The following is a 21942-nucleotide window of genomic DNA, read 5'->3' as shown; positions in this document are numbered from 1 at the left end:
GGCATGTAATACTCATGGCCCATTCGTCTTCACCTTGCGCCTATCAAGTTGTGCTTCAAATTCCTCTACTAAACATTCTACGTCAGTCTTCTCCACTTCGGAAGAACTCGCCCCTGAGTTATCTTCAGAATAGAGGGCTTCATCTTCATGGTACTCATACAAATCTGTAACATTAAAGGTGCTTGAAATTCCCATAGATGCTGGCAGGTCAATAACATAAGCATTATCATTGATCATCTTCAAAATCTTATATGGTCCATACTTGCGCGGCTTCAGCTTGCTGTAGGTTCCAACAAGGAACCGCTCCTTTCTGAGATACACCATCACATAATCCCCCTCATCGAAAACTTTGGCATGCATATGCTTGTCTGCAGCAGCTTTGTACCTAGCATTGGTTTTTTCCAACTTAGCTTGCACTTCTTCTTTAACCTCCATAACGTTTTTAGCCATATGTTGAGCTGCCACTACTAATTTTATATTTTTTAACGTTCGCGACTACAACATTTGTCGCTCTAGTATACTTTGCGCGACAAATCATTCCACCGTCGTGCAAACATAGGGAAAAAAACCCCGGGAAAGTTACATTTGGGGGCAAAATTTGCTCGATGCTATATTCGTTGCGCAAATATATTCAGCGTGACCAAAAACGTTCCTGTCACGCTAAAAAAACCGCGGGAAAACAAAAAGTGGTTCAGCTTTTTTAGCGCCAAATTTTTGCGCGATGACGGGCCTGTTAGTCGCGTAAGGTGGATGTCGGCGCTACATGTGTGTCAAATGTCAAAGTTGGGTTTTGAGCTACGACACAGTGCATTTGCGCGACTAAACTTTGCGGTACGGATATAATCTCGTCGTCGCACAAAGACGTGCATCACGTCTTTGCGCATCCTTAAATTGGATTTTGTGTGACGGAAGAGGCATTTTGCACGACTAAATTATTTTTTGCTTTGCGCGACGGAAGAGGCCTATTCGTCGCGCAAAATGCGTCGTCTTTAACAGATGCAGTTTCAGCCATTGCAGAGGCAAACTGAAAAAACAGTTTTGCCTATGCTTCTGCCCCTCTCTCTCTCCTTCTTCTCAGCCTGCAAATTTCAACCAAAGAGATTGAATTTCATTTCCTGCCTCTGCTACATGCGTTGGGTAAGTTTTTTTTGTCGTTAGAGTAAAAGTATTATTGTAAATTCGTATTAACATTGTTAATTTCATTGTTTAAATGGTTTTAGACCACATATTAGAGTAACTTTGTTTTTAACTTTGGATGCTTGTTCAATTGTGCAGATGTCAAACCTTATTAGAAGTCGTAAGGCGATGATGACTGCACAGAGTACGCCTCCCCCGGCTGCGACCATAGCTGCCACTGCTCCACCACAGGTCGACGCCATGCAGGTTTGTCCTGGGGTCTCCCATGCGCCGGTGTCATCAGAGTCATCAGTGGTGCAACCTATTAGTGCCAGGCGGCATCACCGCCCCCCCAGCATGACCGACACCACTTCGACATCTGCTGCTGGTGCATTGGGGTCACAACCAAGTAAAGATTTCCTTCAACTCCAGTTGTTTCGGACCAAGAATTTAGTAGGATTTTGTTATTTAACGTTAATTTTATATTTCTTTGCAACCAAGAAGAACACCTGAGGACCTTGTCTCCAGTTGAAGACGGCGAAGGTCATGCCTGACGAGGTGCGGATGGAGGTGTGCGGACAGCTGTCGGTATGTATTCTATACCTTTTAATTGTTTTCCCTTCAAATTTTATTTCTAATACTTAATATATGTAATGAATTTATTGCAGACAAACTACAATTTAGAGAACGTCGGCGACGAGTTGTTGGCGTACTTCAACAGACTCTTTGCTGAGAGGTACAAGCAGTGAAAGAGCGACCTGCACCACCATTTTCAGGCATATGATGATCCGTAGGTCGCTCTTTAGGAGGGTTGCCCGAAGGAGCTTGAGGGCCAGGAGGATAGTTGGCAGTGGCTCTGCGGTCATTTTCAAGAGGCCGATTATGTGGTATTTTTTAATATTAAGTTGAAACTTATTACACGTTTCTTACTAATGTGTATTTAATTTTTTATATTTCATTTGAATTTCAACTAATACGTTTTGTATAACAGAAGAAGGCCAAAGCAAATAAGGGCAATAGGGAGAGGAAGACTCTTCTCCACCATTCAGGTTCCAGGGCCATCTCCTATAGGATGGAGGCGCGGCGCCGGGTAATAATAAAGTCATTTTTATTTAATTTTTAATATGTCATTAATATTAATTTGTTTTTTTCGTACTAACATTTTTCTTCTCTTGTTCAATTCAGGGGGGGTCCAAATTCCCTGAGATTGACGTCTTTGGAGACGTTTATGTTCGACCTGGGAATGAGTTGGCCGAGTCCCTTCATGTAAGCAGTCTTTAATTTTAATTATTATCTTACGCATTCAAGTTTCATGGTTATTATATGAATGTTTTAATTAATATTTTATGTTATGTTCAAGAGACGACGATGATTGAGAAGAGCCAGTTCGTTCTTCAGGAGTCCACCTCCTAGCTTCCTCCCGATACGCCGCTCGAGTCCGTGGCTCCTCCACAGGATGCGGGGTTTCAAATCCTGACTGAAACCTTGGATCAAACTCTCGGGAGGCGCCCAGGGACATATTATCGAGGGATGGGGAATGCCTGACAGCGGGCACCTAAACCTCGTGAATCATCGCAGTCAAACAGTCAGGTGACTACTTTGACAGCAGAGGTGGCAAAGCTCAAAGGTCATTTGTCACATCTTCTACAGTCCCCCGCTCAGTCTGGCATTCCAATACCGCCTTTTCTTCCCTCGTCGACCTCCGAGCCCCGCCAACCCGAGCATGCCCACCACACCTCTCCCCTTGTCGACAATGTCCAGACCTCCACGCAGCATTTGCCAGACGACAATGTAGATTTTGGAGGGTTGTTTGATTAGATTTTAACTTTCTTAATTACATTTTAAATATTTCTATTGTACTAAATATATTCTGTTATAACAAAAAAATTTCTCTTCATTACATTTTTTTATTGCAATTTCATTTTATTAATTTAAAAAAAACCAAATTTATTTTTGTTACCAAAAAAATTAAATTCAAATCAAATTAAAAACCAAATTTACAATTTTGTTACCCGTAAAAACAAATTTTAAACAATTTATTCTATGTTTGCGCGACCAACGTTTTCGTCTCGCTAAAGAATCTGCGACAAATAGATTTCGTCGCGCAAATATTTGCGCCACGAATATTCTCTTGTCCCTGCATGTATGCACGACGAAGATAAATCCTCGCGCCGTGTTCTTGCAACAACTGTACTTTCGTTGCTGAAATATTTGCGCGACGAAAATCTTGCCGTCCCAAGACTTTTGGTGCAACGAAGGTTAACCGTCGCTCCATTTTGCGCGACCAATTCAATAAGTTTGTCGCGCAACGTCATTCTTGACGATCTTTGCGTGACAAATTTTGCGTGACGAAACTTCTGTCGCACGACTATTTGTGCGACTCAAATGTACTTTGCGCGACCAAATTTTCTTCGTCGCACAAAATGTAAAATGTAGTAGTGGCCTATGCTAACTCAATGAGCTTTGGGAAGTTTTACCAAGTCAACGACATGGTTAGGAACTGAAGTATAGACCAAAGAGAAAGGAGACTTTCCTGTGGCACTATGTGTAACATCCCGACCCAAAATATTATTAAGTTTGGATTTAATTTAATTAAAATTTGGAATTTCCAATTTTGCCTTCGAAGTGGGGGCAAAAAGGTCAATTTTTATCCGGAGAGAGTTTGGGGCAGCAAGTGGTGTTTTTAGAAAGGTGGTACTGAGCCGAGTCCGTAGACACGCGGTAGGCTCGATTCGGATTTGAAACGAAGAAGTTATGGTAAAAAAACCATTAAGGGCCTATTTGGAAATTTTCAGAATTTCATTTTAATAAAATCAGATTTTTTCAGATTTTATTTCTCATTTCTCTCTCTCTCTCTCTCCCGCGAGCAGCCCCCTCCCCTTCGACAAAAACCTCCAGCCGCCACTTCCAGCAGCCACCGTCGCCGCCACGCTGCACCACCGGCCACAAGACCGGACTCGATCGAACCGCCACCTCCTCCTCTCTCTTCCCCGGCTAGCACAGCTCCTGGAACTGCTGGAATTCGCCGGAAAACGCAGAAACGTCGCCGGAAATTTCAGTAACTTTGGGGTCTTCGTTCTCCTTCAATTCTCAACCAAATTGGACGAGTGAGGTATGAAAATTCATCTATTTTTCGTGCTCTAGCTGCCTGTTGGTTAGGTTTCCAGAAATTTTGAGAGTTTACAAGTTAAATTTCGAAGTTTAGCTACAGCCGATTTTCAGTCGAAATTTCCGGCCACTTCCGGCCAATTTCTGGTCTTCACCCAAGAAGAAAAGTGGTTCCAAATTAGGTGTATTACCTAGGTTAGGAGTTTGGAGCCAAAATACTAAGTTTTTCCGGTCACCGGAATTGTGATCAAGCCACCCGCGTGCGGCAGCGCGTGGGGCGGCGCGTGGGCAGTCCGGCAGAGGCCACATTTTATCCTAGAATGATCCTTACGTTGTCACGAGCGCGTAGGAGTTTACGGATCTCAATTTGGATATCGTTTGGGCCTCGAACGAATTTTACCTAATCTGTGATTTTTGGGTTCGATGTGTTTGGCCCGTTGGATCAAACCCAATTTCACGTATGTTGTTCCAGGTATTCCTAGGATCGCATAGGAATTCACGGATTGTGAATCGGAACCCCGGATGTTCCGGTTCAATAATTTAAAGTTTATGATTTACGATAACCGTTCGATCGTGAGTTTTGACCGTCCGGTTGACCGAGTGTCTTCCGAGACTTTTTCAGCGTTTGAAACTCTTAGGTGGACCCTAGGAGTGTCTCGTTCCTCGTGCGTACTAGAAACCCGGGAAAATTAGGATCTTTTTAAAGTCTTATTTTGAAGAGTTGGATTTTTATATCGTATTTCTATTCTGAAATAGGTAATCCGACTCCGCCTTCGGAGCAGGCAGGACCCTCTCGGGGTCACGCAGCTTGGGACTACTTGTGAGTGGACTTTTTTTTCAAATAAATAGCATGGATTTATCTTGGAAATTGCATGTATAAGAATTTAAGGATTTACTGACAGTTAATTTGTGCTTTAAAGTGAAACTAATATGTTCGTAAGTATTTGGTATATTTTCTGGGTTTTGATATTCTAAGTATCTTGAGTATATATAAATTGATATATGTGAATTGTTATATATCTTTGAGGGCTATGTGTGGGAAGTACGGGGTTGTTTTATGAGTTGTGGAAAGATGTGGTATAGATTGTCAGTTTGAAGTGCTATAAGCACTACCCCGTGTACCTCCCCCTGGATTTGTGAATGGATTATGGAAATGTGATACTTGGAAATATCGGAACCCGGGGCATACCTTAACGGGGTGTCGCTGTAGACCCTTAATTGGGTAGTCTGCGCGCGTAGGACTGTTTACAGGCGTACGGGTCTTGATTCTTCGTCCGTACGTGCTGGCTGAGAGTTAGTCCCCCAGTTGGACGGCTTGTCCCTAGCCACATAGTCCGCTTGAGGGCTGATAATTGTGAGCTAGCCAACAATCCCCTGCTGGATTGTTTCCCCGGTACAATTAGGTGTGTCTTATATATATATAGAGTGTATCTCTCATATTTTAGTATTATGCAATTGTTCTTATTTTTGAGCGAGGATACTTCCCCGCTCGTCGTGCCGGTGGGCACGGGTTTCGAGAGTTTGATTTGAGTTTTGTAAGGAAAGGTTTGGGTGGGTTGATTTGCAAGTTTCACTGAATTTCGGATTTAGCTCGGTTTGAGCAAACTATATATGTATGAATATAATGGTTTTTAATGTATTGAGTTCATGCATGGTTTTCTAACAGTGGGGTTATATTACTTTGGTTTAAATTGAACTAAACTTTGTTTTGTCCACTCACAATTTTCTGTTTTGCGCCCCACAGCCAGTAGTGACTGGTACGAGCAGCAGAGCTGTGTCGTGTGCCCTTGAACCGTGAACTTTGGTGCTCTGAGCTTTGGTAGAGCTTCGGTACCCTGTTAACTCGTAAAACTCTATTCTTACTGGTTGGTTGAATTCTGTTAGATGCTCTGTTATTGCCCAGTTAGAATTTGGTATTTTGAGGCCGGAGGCCATGGTTTGTAACACTAAGCTTTGTGTATATTTTACGCTGGCTGTTGGGTTGAATAAATATCTGTGTTTTTGACAGGTTGAAATTTTTGGGTTATGTCCTGTTTACAGGGGAGACTGCCAAAATTTTGGTAGAAAGTCTCGGGTTTTAGTACATGGGCCCGGCATCTGCGGAATGCCGGATATTTAGGCGGGATCCGACCCGGGTTCCGAGGAAATCCGGGGCGGGTCCTGTCAGCTTGGTATCAGAGCATTAGGTTTCTTTTCTTGGGACTATCATGCTTCTTTTGCGTGTTGGTACTAATGATTTGGTGGTTTCTTGGGTTTAGAATCATGCATCGTCGTGGTGCTCGAATAAGAGGTCGTGGTCGTACTCAGAGATATGGACCCAATCCTCCACCTCCATCTCCATCTCCACCACCCTCTCCACCACCACCACCTGTTGGAGAGCAAGCTGGTGAGAATATGTTGGATTGGCAACAAGTGATGAACCAGTTCACTAATCAGTTTACCACACAGCTTGCCCAAAATATGGCTACCGCCATGCAAGGAACCATGCAAGGGAGACGAGAGCAGGAAGGTTCAGACATCAAAAGAGTCAAAGATATGGGAGCTAAAGAGTTCTTTGGTAGCTCTGATCCTACGGAAGCCGAGGCTTGGCTCACGGATTTGGAAAGAGTTTTTGAGGTTCTACAATGTCCGGAAGGGGATAAAGTGAGATTGGCGGTTTTTCTACTGAAAGGGAATGCGTATCATTGGTGGAAAACTGTTAGGAGAGCTGATATGACTTGGGAGGATTTCCAGCGCGTCTTCTTCGTGCAGTTCTACCCGCATTCTTACCGGAATGCGAAGAAGATTGAATTTCAGCAATTGACTCAAGGAAATATGACCGTGTTTGAATATGAGCAGAAATTCAATGAGTTATCAAGGTTTGCACCGGACATGGTAGCCACTGAAGAAGAGAAGTGTATGCGATTTGAATATGGTTTATGGTTGGAGATTCAGGGTAAGGTTACTGCTACTCCACATACTTCTATGAGGGCACTGGCTGAAGCTGCTGATAGAGTGGAAAGAACAATTAGATTGACTGCTGGTAGACGAAGTAGAGACATGTCAGGAATTGGTGGACCGAGTCAGGGTCCATCAAAGAGAGGATCTAGCTCCAGTTCAGCAGGTAGTAGCTGGTCCGGTGGACGGAGGTCTAGCTCCAGCAGTGGTCGGTCTAGCGCTCGACCAGTGTGGGGCCAGCATTCAGGACAGCAGTCGGTGGCCGGTACAAGTTGCTATATCTGTGGATAGACAGGACATCTCAGGAGGGATTGTCCATTACGTGGGCAGACTAGTGGTCCCACCCAGAGGAGCGGAGTTACCTGTTTTCAGTGTGGACAGCCTGGGCACTATAGGAGTGAGTGTCCACTTCTCATTGTTGGTGCTACTACGGGACAGGTGACTGGGGCCCAGCAGGGGCAAAGCGGTAGAGGACATGGTCAGACCCGGGGTGGGGCATCTTCTTCTGCAGCCGGTTCTTCTTCGAGCAGTGGGGTTCAGTCCACTTTCCGTGGACGAGGCGGTAGGAGTCAGAGGGGCCAGCCAGGGCGTGCTACTACTCAGGCACGTGTATTCTCTATGACACAGCAGGAGGCCCAGGCCACACCGGATGTTATCACTGGTATGGTTCCTATTTTTGATTACCTTGCACGTGTATTGATAGATCCCGGGGCTACCCATTCATTCATTGCAAGTAGCTTTGTTCCTTATGCCAGTGTTAGACCCACACCCATGGCAGGAAGTTTTAGTATTTCTTTACCTACTGGGGACGTCCTGTTTGCGGACATGGTGCTTAAAGGTTGTTATGTCCAAGTGGGAGATGCAATGTTAGATGCGAATTTGATTCCCTTGGATTTGGTAGATCTTGACATTATCTTGGGAATGGATTGGTTAGAAAAGCATCGTGCATCGGTAGATTGTTTCAGGAAGGAGGTAGTGTTTAGAAGTCCAGGACAACCTGAAGTTGTGTTCTGTGGAGAGCGTAGAGTTCTTCCTTCTTGTCTTATCTCCGCCATCACGGCAAAAAGGTTACTTAAGAAGGGATGTGTGGGGTACTTAGCCCACATCATTGATACTCAGGAGATCACTTTGAATCTGGAAGATGTTCCTATTGTTCGTGAGTTTCCAGATGTCTTTCCGGATGATCTTCCTGGTTTACCTCCTCAGAGAGAAACCGAGTTCACTATCGAACTCCTTCCAGGCACGAACCCAATTTATCAAGCTCCTTATAGGATGGCACCAGCAGAATTGCGGGAGTTGAAGATACAATTGCAGGAATTGATTGATCTTGGATTCATTCGACCTAGTGTTTCCCCTTGGGGTGCACCGGTGTTGTTTGTAAAGAAGAAGAATGGAACCATGAGGCTATGTATTGATTACAGACAATTGAACAAGGTGACAGTGCGTAACCGATATCCTTTGCCTCGAATCGATGATTTGTTTGATCAATTAAAGGGTGCCAAGTATTTCTCTAAGATCGATCTGAGATCGGGTTACCATCAACTGAGAGTACGAGATGAGGATGTTCCGAAGACAGCATTCAGGACTCGTTACGGCCATTATGAGTTCTTAGTGATGCCTTTCGGATTGACTAATGCTCCAGCAGCGTTTATGGATCTCATGAACAGAGTGTTCCGACCTTACTTGGATCGCTTTGTGATTGTATTCATAGACGACATCCTTGTCTATTCCAGAACTTTGGAGGGTCATAAGAAGCATCTGAGGTTGGTATTGAAGACTTTGAGAAGAAAGCAGTTGTATGCCAAGTTCAGTAAGTGTCAGTTTTGGTTGGACAGAGTGGACTTTCTCGGGCATGTGATATCAGCAGAAGGAATCTATGTGGACCCTCGGAAAATAGAAGCTGTCGTGAATTGGGTGCAACCCACTAGTGTGACGGAAGTACGGAGTTTCCTGGGGTTAGCAGGTTTTTATCGTCGGTTTGTGGAAGGATTCTCCGTTATAGCAGCACCTCTTTCACGGTTAACGAGAAAAGATGTTCAGTATGAGTGGACGGAGGAGTGTGAACAGAGTTTTCAAGAGTTGAAGACGCGGTTAACCACCGCACCTGTTTTAGCTCTTCCAGACAATTCAGGGAACTTTGTGATCTTTAGTGATGCATCATTACAAGGTCTAGGATGTGTTTTGATGCAGCATGATCGGGTGATTGCTTATGCCTCAAGGCAACTCAAGAAGCACGAGCAGAATTATCCTACACACGACTTGGAACTTGCTACAGTGGTGTTCGCTCTCAAAATTTGGCGACACTACTTGTATGGTGAGACGTGTCAGATCTTCACTGATCACAAGAGCCTCAAGTACATTTTCACTCAGAAGGAGTTGAACATGAGACAACGACGTTGGATGGAGTTGATTAAGGATTACGACTGTACGATTGAGTATCATCCCGGTCGAGCTAATGTAGTAGCTGATGCTTTGAGTAGGAGTATTAATGTGAGTTTAGCTCATTTTAAAGGGGTTTATATTCCGTTGATGGGGGAACTACGGAAGGAAGAGGTAGAGTTGGAATGGAGTCAACAGGGTGCATTACTTGCTAGTTTGTATGTGAGGCCTATCCTGATTGAGAGGGTGATTGCAGCACAATTGGAAGATCCTAATCTTTGTGTGATAAGGTCAGAAGTAGAAAGTGGTGTACGGAGGGATTATGCTATAAGAGAAGACGGAGCCTTAGTAACTGGAACTCGTCTCTGTGTACCCAGGAATGACGACCTGAAGAGAGAAATTATGGAGGAAGCTCACTGTTCAACTTATTCTATGCATCCAGGTAGTACTAAGATGTATCGGACTCTACGTGAGTACTACTTGTGGCCGCATATGAAAGGTGACATTGCTAAGTATGTGAGCAGGTGTTTGGTGTGCCAACAAGTGAAAGTAGAGCGACAGAAGCCTTCTGGACTTATGCAGCCACTCCCGATCCCTAAATGGAAGTGGGAGCATATTACAATGGATTTCGTTTTTAAACTTCCACGTTCTGCTAATGGGTATGACGGAATTTGGGTGATAGTTGATCGACTCACCAAATCAGCTCACTTCCTACCTGTAAAGGAAACCTATTCTTTGACGAAGCTGGCGAAGCTCTTTGTAGGTGAGATAGTGAGATTGCATGGAGCTCCTGTGTCCATTGTATCGGACAGGGACGCTAGGTTTACCTCTCGATTCTGGAAGTGCTTGCATGAGGCTATGGGCACCAGGTTACGTTTTAGTACTGCTTTCCACCCACAGACTGATGGACAGTCGGAAAGAACCATTCAGACTCTGGAGGACATGTTGAGATCTTGTGGGTTACAGTTAAAAGGTAGTTGGGATACTCACCTTGCTTTGGTGGAGTTTGCGTATAATAACAGTTACCATTCGAGCATTGAGATGGCTCCGTATGAGGCTTTATATGGGAGGATGTGTAGAACTCCAGTCTGTTGGAATGAGGTGGGTGACAGGAAAGTGGAAAAAGTGGATAGTATTCGGGACACGACTGAAAAGGTAAAGATGATTCGAGAGAAGCTTAAGACCGCACAAGATAGACAGAAGAGTTATGCGGACAACCGGTCCAAGGATCTTGAGTTTGCAGTTGGAGACTGGGTATTTTTGAAGTTATCTCCTTGGAAAGGTGTGATGAGATTTGGTAAACGTGGGAAGCTAAGTCCTCGTTATATTGGACCGTATGAGATCACAGAGCGTATCGGACCAGTTGCCTACAGACTTGCCTTACCTTCGGAACTATCTCGGATCCATGACGTTTTCCATGTATCCATGCTACGGAGGTACATGCCTGATCCTTCTCACATTTTAGAACAGCAACCCATGGAGTTGAGAGAAGATTTGTCGTATGTTGAGGAACCCGTACAAATCCTGGATAGAAAAGAGCAAGTGTTGCGCTCCAGATCTATCCCAATGGTGAAAGTGTTGTGGAGGAGTCAGACTGTAGAGGAAGCTACTTGGGAACCCGAGGAGCAGATGCGGGCCCAGTATCCTTACCTCTTCTTTTGACATGTACGTAAATTTCGAGGACGAAATTCTTTAAGGGGGGTAGATTGTAACATCCCGACCCAAAATATTATTAAGTTTGGATTTAATTTAATTAAAATTTGGAATTTCCAATTTTGCCTTCGAAGTGGGGGCAAAAAGGTCAATTTTTATCCGGAGAGAGTTTGGGGCAGCAAGTGGTGTTTTTAGAAAGGTGGTACTGAGCCGAGTCCGTAGACACGCGGTAGGCTCGATTCGGATTTGAAACGAAGAAGTTATGGTAAAAAAACCATTAAGGGCCTATTTGGAAATTTTCAGAATTTCATTTTAATAAAATCAGATTTTTTCAGATTTTATTTCTCATTTCTCTCTCTCTCTCTCTCCCGCGAGCAGCCCCCTCCCCTTCGACAAAAACCTCCAGCCGCCACTTCCAGCAGCCACCGTCGCCGCCACGCTGCACCACCGGCCACAAGACCGGACTCGATCGAACCGCCACCTCCTCCTCTCTCTTCCCCGGCTAGCACAGCTCCTGGAACTGCTGGAATTCGCCGGAAAACGCAGAAACGTCGCCGGAAATTTCAGTAACTTTGGGGTCTTCGTTCTCCTTCAATTCTCAACCAAATTGGACGAGTGAGGTATGAAAATTCATCTATTTTTCGTGCTCTAGCTGCCTGTTGGTTAGGTTTCCAGAAATTTTGAGAGTTTACAAGTTAAATTTCGAAGTTTAGCTACAGCCGATTTTCAGTCGAAATTTCCGGCCACTTCCGGCCAATTTCTGGTCTTCACCCAAGAAGAAAAGTGGTTCCAAATTAGGTGTATTACCTAGGTTAGGAGTTTGGAGCCAAAATACTAAGTTTTTCCGGTCACCGGAATTGTGATCAAGCCACCCGCGTGCGGCAGCGCGTGGGGCGGCGCGTGGGCAGTCCGGCAGAGGCCACATTTTATCCTAGAATGATCCTTACGTTGTCACGAGCGCGTAGGAGTTTACGGATCTCAATTTGGATATCGTTTGGGCCTCGAACGAATTTTACCTAATCTGTGATTTTTGGGTTCGATGTGTTTGGCCCGTTGGATCAAACCCAATTTCACGTATGTTGTTCCAGGTATTCCTAGGATCGCATAGGAATTCACGGATTGTGAATCGGAACCCCGGATGTTCCGGTTCAATAATTTAAAGTTTATGATTTACGATAACCGTTCGATCGTGAGTTTTGACCGTCCGGTTGACCGAGTGTCTTCCGAGACTTTTTCAGCGTTTGAAACTCTTAGGTGGACCCTAGGAGTGTCTCGTTCCTCGTGCGTACTAGAAACCCGGGAAAATTAGGATTTTTTTTAAAGTCTTATTTTGAAGAGTTGGATTTTTATATCGTATTTCTATTCTGAAATAGGTAATCCGACTCCGCCTTCGGAGCAGGCAGGACCCTCTCGGGGTCACGCAGCTTGGGACTACTTGTGAGTGGACTTTGTTTTCAAATAAATAGCATGGATTTATCTTGGAAATTGCATGTATAAGAATTTAAGGATTTACTGACAGTTAATTTGTGCTTTAAAGTGAAACTAATATGTTCGTAAGTATTTGGTATATTTTCTGGGTTTTGATATTCTAAGTATCTTGAGTATATATAAATTGATATATGTGAATTGTTATATATCTTTGAGGGCTATGTGTGGGAAGTACGGGGTTGTTTTATGAGTTGTGGAAAGATGTGGTATAGATTGTCAGTTTGAAGTGCTATAAGCACTACCCCGTGTACCTCCCCCTGGATTTGTGAATGGATTATGGAAATGTGATACTTGGAAATATCGGAACCCGGGGCATACCTTAACGGGGTGTCACTGTAGACCCTTAATTGGGTAGTCTGCGCGCGTAGGACTGTTTACAGGCGTACGGGTCTTGATTCTTCGTCCGTACGTGCTGGCTGAGAGTTAGTCCCCCAGTTGGACGGCTTGTCCCTAGCCACATAGTCCGCTTGAGGGCTGATAATTGTGAGCTAGCCAACAATCCCCTGCTGGATTGTTTCCCCGGTACAATTAGGTGTGTCTTATATATATATAGAGTGTATCTCTCATATTTTAGTATTATGCAATTGTTCTTATTTTTGAGCGAGGATACTTCCCCGCTCGTCGTGCCGGTGGGCACGGGTTTCGAGAGTTTGATTTGAGTTTTGTAAGGAAAGGTTTGGGTGGGTTGATTTGCAAGTTTCACTGAATTTCGGATTTAGCTCGGTTTGAGCAAACTATATATGTATGAATATAATGGTTTTTAATGTATTGAGTTCATGCATGGTTTTCTAACAGTGGGGTTATATTACTTTGGTTTAAATTGAACTAAACTTTGTTTTGTCCACTCACAATTTTCTGTTTTGCGCCCCACAGCCAGTAGTGACTGGTACGAGCAGCAGAGCTGTGTCGTGTGCCCTTGAACCGTGAACTTTGGTGCTCTGAGCTTTGGTAGAGCTTCGGTACCCTGTTAACTCGTAAAACTCTATTCTTACTGGTTGGTTGAATTCTGTTAGATGCTCTGTTATTGCCCAGTTAGAATTTGGTATTTTGAGGCCGGAGGCCATGGTTTGTAACACTAAGCTTTGTGTATATTTTACGCTGGCTGTTGGGTTGAATAAATATCTGTGTTTTTGACAGGTTGAAATTTTTGGGTTATGTCCTGTTTACAGGGGAGACTGCCAAAATTTTGGTAGAAAGTCTCGGGTTTTAGTACATGGGCCCGGCATCTGCGGAATGCCGGATATTTAGGCGGGATCCGACCCGGGTTCCGAGGAAATCCGGGGCGGGTCCTGTCACTATGAACTGCGTTGTTGTAAGCAAACACTACTTGAGGCAAGGCATTGTCCCACTTCTTTGACTTATCAGCACAAACACTTCGAACCATGTTGCCAAGCATTCTATTAGTCACCTCCGTCTGGCCATCGGTTTGTGGATGCGCTGTACTGCTACGTTTCAAGGTAGTACCAAAGAGCTTCCATAGGGTAATCCAGAAGTGACTCAAAAATTTGGTGTCACGATCAGATGTAATAGTTTTGAGTACACCATGCAAATGCACAACCTCTCTGAAAAATAGTTTGGCTATGTGAGTAGTGTCTGAAGTCTTTCTAGAAGCTATAAAGTGTGCCATCATAGAGGACCTGTCAACCACAACAAACACAGAATCGACCCCACTTTGGGTTCGAGGAAGTCCCAACACAAAGTCCATAGACAAGTCTTGCCAAATGTCGTTAGGAATCGGTAAAGGCATATAAAAACCAATATTTTGTGCTTGACCCTTTGACACCTGACATACATAACACCTTCTCACAATTTTGCCAACATCCTTCTTCAACTGAGGCCAAAAATAACGTTCCTCAATTCCTGCGATGGTTTTGTCTCTGCCAAGGTGTCCACTCAAACCACCCCCATGAATATCTCGAATAAGCTTCTCTCGTAAGGATGAGCTAGGAATGCACAACCTGTTACCTTTAAACAAATACCCATCTCTAATGTGGTAATCTGAAACAGGTTGATTCTGATCACACTTCGCCCAAACTTCTTTGAAATCAAAATCAGCTTCATATAACTCCTTTAGAAACTCAAACCCCACAATCTCTTGTGCTACAGTAATCAACAAGTTTGCTCTCCAACTCAAAAGCAACACGATTGAGAGATCCAGATTTATGCTTAATCACAAAAGGAAATTTTTGAAGGAAAGTGGCCCATCTTACATGCATTTTACTCACACTCTTCTAGTTGTTGATGAACTTCAAAGCTTCATGATCAGTATAAAGAACGAATTCTCGTTGCACTAGATAATGCTCCCATTGCTTCAAAGCACACACAACCGCATAAAATTCCTGATCATAAGAACTCCATTTTTTACGGGCTTCACTCAATTTTTCACTGAAGAATGCCGCTGGTCTTTTTTCTTGAGACAACACAGCTCCCACACCCAATCCGCTTGCATCACATTCGACCTCGAATATCTTCTCAAAGTTGGGAAGGGCTAAAACCGGTGCAGTGCTAAGCTTTTCTTTAATCAATGCAAAGCTTTTGTCTTGTGCTTCACCCCACTGAAACTTTCCTTGCTTGAGACACTCAGTCATAGGGGCTGTAATGGTACTAAAGTTTCGTACAAAATGCCTGTAAAAAGTAGCAAGGCCATGGAAACTACATAACTCACTTACAGTCTTCGGAGTAGGCCATTCTCGGATTGCACGTACTTTGTCTTGATCCACATGAATTCCATCTTCACTAACAATATACCCCAAAAATAGCTGCTTATTTGTAAAGAATGGCACTTCTTCAAATTAATATAAAGTTTATTCTCTTTCAAAACATCCAGAACTTGTCTCAAGTGCACTAAATGTTCTTCTTTGGTTTTACTGTAAATCAGAATATCATCAAAATACACAACAACAAATGACCCAGTAAAAGGACGCAAAACCTAGTTCATAAGTCTCATGAAAGTACTTGGTGCATTTGATAATCCGAATGGCATTACCAGCCATTCATACAGACCATCCTTACTCTTATATGCCGTCTTCCATTCATCCCCTAGTTTAATTCGAATATGATGATAGCCACTGCACAAATCAATTTTCGAAAACACCTTAGAACCCTCAAGAACATCCAACATATCCTCCAACCGCGGAATTGGAAATCTATACTTGATGGTGATTTTATTAATGGCTCTACTGTCAACACACATACGCCAAGTGTTATCCTTTTTTGGCACTAGCAAGACTGGAACTGCACAAGGACTCATACTCTCACGAATAAATCCTTTTTTTAGCAGCTCTTCGATCTTCTCCTTCAAGATCACGTTTTCTTTCGGACTCATCCGATAATGGGGTAGATTAGGAAGGCTTGCTCCAAGGACTAAATCAATCTGATGTTGAATATCTCGCATAGGAGGAAGTTGTTCTGGTAAATCTTCAAAAACCAAATCTTCAAACTTTCTAAAAATTTCCTGCACTTCTTTAGGAATGTGACTTATAACAGCATCTGTCACCGTGAGCCCCTTAAGTACAACTGGATACATGAATCCAACTTCTTTAATAATGTCTTCAAACTCGTGGCTATTCCTGGAGATAGCTAGAAAATTTGAACTCCTAGCTTGAGGTTTTTCTAATTTTCCATATTGATCAACAGGAGCAAGAGCAATTTTACGAGAGCCCCACTCAAAGATAAATACATTATCACGCCCTTTGTGGGTAGCATCAACATCAAACTGCCAAGGCCTTCCTAGTAATACATGGCTGGCCATGTCAATTACATCGTACCAAATCTCATGTTTGTAATGCTTACCGATAGAAAGAGGAATCTTGCATACTTCTGTCACTTTCACCGACTGTCCTTTCTTCACCCAACCTAACATATGAGGATCCGTACGCTTCTCTGTTGGAAGTTTTAAATAATCAACCAGCTTTTGCGACACAAAATTCACAAAGCCACCACCGTCTACAATCAACATACACACCTTGTTGTCAACAGGACACAAGGAGCGAAATATATTATTTCTCTGCCCTTCTTGCTTAGGCAAAAGGAGAGCTCATTGTAGCACCATGCTGAGCACTTCGTCTTCTTTAGTAGCAGTACGACTCATCATCAAATTCACAACCTCATTATTATCTTCATATGCAAACTCAGCCCCATCATAATCATCATCATAATCTCCACTGTGATCATCAGCTTCTTCGATCCCTTCTACAAGGTTCGCTTGCTTCCGCTTCGGACAGTTATTGGACCAGTGGCCAGGCTGAAAACACCTATAACAGACATCACCAGTTGCTCTGGCGTATGGATCAAGGTTTGGTCTTTGATTTCGACACTACTACAATTTTAGCTTATACTGACAACCTAATACTGGCGAAGGAGCATTTCAGCCAGTATTAGAACCCATTACTGACTAAGTAAAGTGATTTGTCATGACTAAATTATACTGACGAAATCTTTGGTCATTACTACTTTTACTGGCGAGCCACAGCGCCAGCAGCTTCAAGGGCAGGAAATGAAAACAGCAGGCGCCCAAATTTTTAGATAGCGGGAAGCCAAATTTTATCACTGACAAGTTGCTTTGCCCCTACTAGACTTAAATATATTTTTTTAACTTTTTGGTTACAAAAAAGTGACTCTCAAAACCCTCTCTATTCCAAACGAACCATCTCTTCTCTTTTTTTCTTTTGTTTTTTTGGTTTTGCTCTCTGTGTGTCACTCACTCTCCCTTCTTCCTTCCTCTCTTTTTTTTTTTCCATTGAAGAAATCGTTTTCTTCCTTCGAGCTATTGGAGTTGGAGGTATGGTGTGGTAGTGATTTACGTATATGCTGGTTCAAATTGACAGGGAGATTAAATTTGGGGGTTTTCTTTGCTCTTTTCAGTTGTGGGTGATTTGGTTCTTCTTCTTGAAAGAAGGCCCCTGTTCTGGTGAGACTTGTGTTCCTATTTCTTTTGTTTGTTTGATGAGTCTGATTTGTGGGGTATGTATTTATCTATTGCAAGATTGTTGAATGTTTTTTGGAAACTTAAAATCCAGGTCTGTTGCCGTTTTTCCATTATCTATTATATGGTTGTTCTTTGATTATTGTTGAATAAAATTGTTCGTAGTAGTGAGAGTATTGGGCTTTTATATGTCTGAGTTGTTCTCTTATTTTGTTTTGGTTGACTTGTTATTTGTTTAAGCACCTAGAAAGTTTTTTAAAGGTAGTTATATTTATTTATGGTTTCTTGTTCATTATTCTTTATGTTCTTTTATTTGTTCAAGTACATGAAAAACAGAAATGTAGAGATCCAGAAGACTATTGTCCTAATTTTTAATACATAATGTCATTGTAGAGTTTATTGGGCTGCTTATTATATGATGTCCACAATTGGATGGAGAAGATAAACTGAATATATATAATTTTTTGTTAAGCTGAAATGCAGGAAAAGTTTAAGGGATTAATTGAAGATGAATGTGCTGATAATTTAGAGACACGAAGAAGGGCTTATGTCGAGACAATGGGTCTTGAGACAAATAATAGAGTTCGTGGTGAAGGACTTGGGGTGAAACCCTATCAGGTTCCTTGGATTCAGAAGAAGGCAATGGGTCTTTTGTAGTACTGGTAGAATATTTCATAGTTTTGTATAGGTTAGGCAACTAAGGTTTTTGAACACTGATGTAGGCAGACCTTTGTAATGTTTGAATATTGTAATCGACTTTATATCATATTTTATAAGGATTGTTGTTGTATGGTTCAATCTTTGACCATTTATAATAGTGTACTTATAATTATTATTACAATTTTAGTATATCAATTAAATTTTTAAAGAAAGAAAATGTATAGATAATATTACAAAACAAAAGGCATTTGAAAGAAAAACATATTTAATGGCGCATCAGCTCACAAATAAATTGACAATAATCTTGACAAAAGCTTGTTTAATACTGGCAACTTGTTTTGTCAGTAGTAATTTGGAGTCCTTTATGACTTGTGTCAGAGATAGACCTTTACTGACGAATAAGTTGCAAAAGTTGGTCAGTAATAGTAGTACTGACGGGAGAATTACTGACAACCCTCATTTTTGCCACTGCACTCGTCAGGAAGCCAATACTGACGAAATTCCGCTAGTAATAGAGTTTCTACTGACCATAGATGGTTGCTAGGACAAGAGAAAATTGTAGTAGTGCGATTCTGCTTTATGTCAGTGTTCTGGCAGCTCTCTCCTCTGTAATTCTGCCCTTTATAATTATTCCTTTGGGTCGGCTGAACCTCTTTCTTCTCCTTGTTAGGAACATAAGAATCTGCTGCCTTCCTCTGGTAATTATTGTTATTGCCATAGCTCGATTTCTTCTGTTTGTTTCACGTTCTTTCAATTCTTTCTCTAACTGTTGTGCCTTCATAGCCATATTTTGAGCCTCATGGACATCCCAGAAAACTTGTAACCCAATTCTATCCTGTATTGACGTCGTCAATCCATTGACATATCTTGATACGGTCTGCCCTTGAGTCTCATTCAACGAATTTCTCTTTGCCAACCATAGGAACTCGTCAGTATAATCCTCTACTGCCCTGCTACCTTGGGTACAATTATGGTAGAGGCGATAGAGATGCTGCTCGTAATCTACTGAAACGAAACGGTCCATCATCAACTGTTTCATCCTACGCCATGTCCTAACCGGTTGTTTGGCCTGCCTCTGTCGTGACTTCTGCAAATTATCCCACCATACAGCCACACTTCCCTTTGTTGTGAAATTGAGAACAAACTCAACTCACCCTCCCCTAATGATCTTGTTGTTGATGGACTTTGTGACAAACACAATAATAGATGAATCACACACTCACACACTTTAGAAATCAACCAAGCACAAAGTGACACAAGAATTTATAGAGGTTCAGCAATTGCCTACATCCTCTTGGTGATCCTCTTGAGAAATTCACTAATGAAAGAATAAGTTACAACTTTGGTTTACAAAGAAACCCCCTTAGAACTCTATTCTCTCCCAAGCTCTCTTTTCTCTCTCACCCCCTTGCTCAACACTTTGATGCACTTGTGAATACTCTCTCACACTTGGTGTTTCCCTCCTTGGTGTCTAAACTCTCAAGACCCAACTCAGCTCCTATCTTGAACTGATTGCCCTCTCTCTCTTCCTCCCTTGGTAAGTTAAACCTCTCTTGGACACATTAGCTCCCAGCTACTTGTCCACTCCTTGAGAAGTAAAACCACACTTGTTGTCTTGCTTCCTCTTCCCTTTAATACACAAGCCTTTGGACTTCAAAAGAGACTCCTTCTTTCCTCCCACGTTCTGCCCTTGGTTACCTAACATGGACCACAACTTAGGCAGACCAAAGGCTAGGCATTGATAGCTGCAACTTCAGCCACCCTATCTAGAGCTATAAGGTAGGTACTCTTTGAAACAAGTCAACAATCCTCATTCAATGGTGCTCCAGCTTTTCCAGCACCTTGCTAGACCTCCTAGAACCCATAACACACCTTAGAGGCCCGAGGGATTAGGTAGGGAACCAACACATGTGAAAGGAACCTAAAAAACGCGTGGAAAAACGAAACAGCACTGCGGGCGACCGGTCGCGAATACATTGCGACCAGTCGCTGATACCTTTTGGATACCTTGCGACCGGTCGCTTCCTGCGAATTCTTCAGACTTCGAATCTGCTTCGAAACTCCTTCACTTGCATACTTAATGTGAGCCATTTTTCCAACACCCTTCAAGCGAAAAGCCGCTATCTTAATCATCTTCTCCTCCGGTACCGACATAATCTCAAAGAATCTCTTTACCTCCACAAGCCAATCTAAAAATCCTTCAATGGATAGATGGCCATTAAAATAAGCGATGTCGGCCTTCATTCGATAATCTTCAATGGGTTGTCGGTTAATTGGATTAGCAGCATGTGGGTTCTCTATCTCCTCCTCAGAATCCGATTCACTAGCCTCCCGTTGATGATGACCATCACGGTTGCCTCTGCCACCACCACGTCGGTTATCTCGATCGTTTTGTATATTATTGTTGTTGTTTTTGTTTCCCATGTTGAGAAGCAATTGCCGAATCTCTTCAACTCTCGCAGCAAGAGCGTCAAACTCTCTCCTGGAAACTGGTTCCCCACCAGGATGGGTCCTATCATTGTTCGGGTCATTCGCCATCGAGCCAAGGCAAACCTGCTATGATGCCAATTGACGCAGCAGGAAGATACACAGAGGGATCCTCACGTTCACCCTTAAAGATTCATCTAGAATCCACTAGAAAAGTGAGAGAATTCTCACACACTATATTGATTATTCTGGAATACATGATTCATCCCGAAGGCAACGCTTACATTGCCTATTTATTCTACTTGTAATTTGCATGATTAATTATACATATTGAATGCTATTTAAATCATGGCATGTAATACTCATGGCCCATTCATCTTCACCTTGCGCCTATCAAGCTGTGCTTCAAATTCCTCTGCTAAACGTTCTACGTCAGATTGGTATAATTTTCGGTGAATTTTTCGGTGCACATATGAGTTTTTAATGAATTTTTTAAGTTGGTCCAAATAGAAATTGACACGTGGGGCTTGCTATTGGACCATCAAAAAAAGGAATCAAAATGAGAAGCGCTGGATTGATCCGAGTCTTTCTTCTTCGTCGAACTTCCTCTGCAACATCAATTCTTAAAAAATTCTAAACTTCATAACTTTAGTTCTGGAGCTCTGATTGATGAACCGTTTTCTCCTACATGCTCGTGAGATCGACTCCAACAATCTAAGATAAATATTAAGGGTCTCACACAAACTGCCAACAAAACAACCTCTTTGAGGCATTTAGTCGAACAATTTGTGGGCACTAGCAAAGGGGTAAATTCCAGCATCTCCAAGGAAGTTTCTGGCAAGTGGAGGTGGAGTTGTACCTCCTTGTGCCTCTATGGATCCTCCAGTGATTGCATGGTAGTTGTCTTGAATTTGGAGTCTCAAATGTTAATTCTAAGAAAAATTAGTGTATAGTGATAAAGAAATTTAATAATTAGTATATGGTAAATGGCCTATTTTTGTTTTGGACTAGGTGAATTAGTTTTAAATTTTGTTTCGTTAAAGGTCAATGAGTAAGCCCATGTGCTATAGGCATGTGACACCACCCACCACCAGTTGTCATGTGACACCATTTTCATTTCATTTAATTAAAAAAGATTTTTTTAAAAGAAGAAGATTAAAAAAAATGCACAATGCATTGTAGTTATATTGTAAAAGCCTAAGTATACCATTAATAATGTCACATCCCGGGATCGGCTCTGCCGTAGCACG

At 42.5% G+C, this 21942-nt stretch overlaps 1 protein-coding gene and 1 long non-coding RNA gene across 4 annotated transcripts in view; one reads left to right on the top strand and one right to left on the bottom strand.

The window, feature by feature from the left end:
- Window positions 1–21942, bottom strand: part of LOC110765284 (protein ACCELERATED CELL DEATH 6-like) — a 32124-nt gene that overhangs the window by 2346 nt on the left and 7836 nt on the right. The window lies entirely within an intron of this gene.
- LOC148295839 (uncharacterized) lies at window positions 14411–18392 on the top strand. The gene is made up of 2 exons (XR_015834683.1): window positions 14411–17590; window positions 18078–18392. It is a non-coding gene; the product is annotated as an uncharacterized LOC148295839 (long non-coding RNA).

Source organism: Prunus avium, chromosome 3 (genome assembly GCF_965620075.1).
Source record: "Prunus avium chromosome 3, drPruAviu1.hap1.1, whole genome shotgun sequence".
NCBI classification, from domain to species: domain Eukaryota; kingdom Viridiplantae; phylum Streptophyta; class Magnoliopsida; order Rosales; family Rosaceae; genus Prunus; species Prunus avium.
The sequence above is the reverse complement of the archived record's forward strand: the minus strand, read 5'-3'. Positions and strand labels throughout refer to the sequence as shown.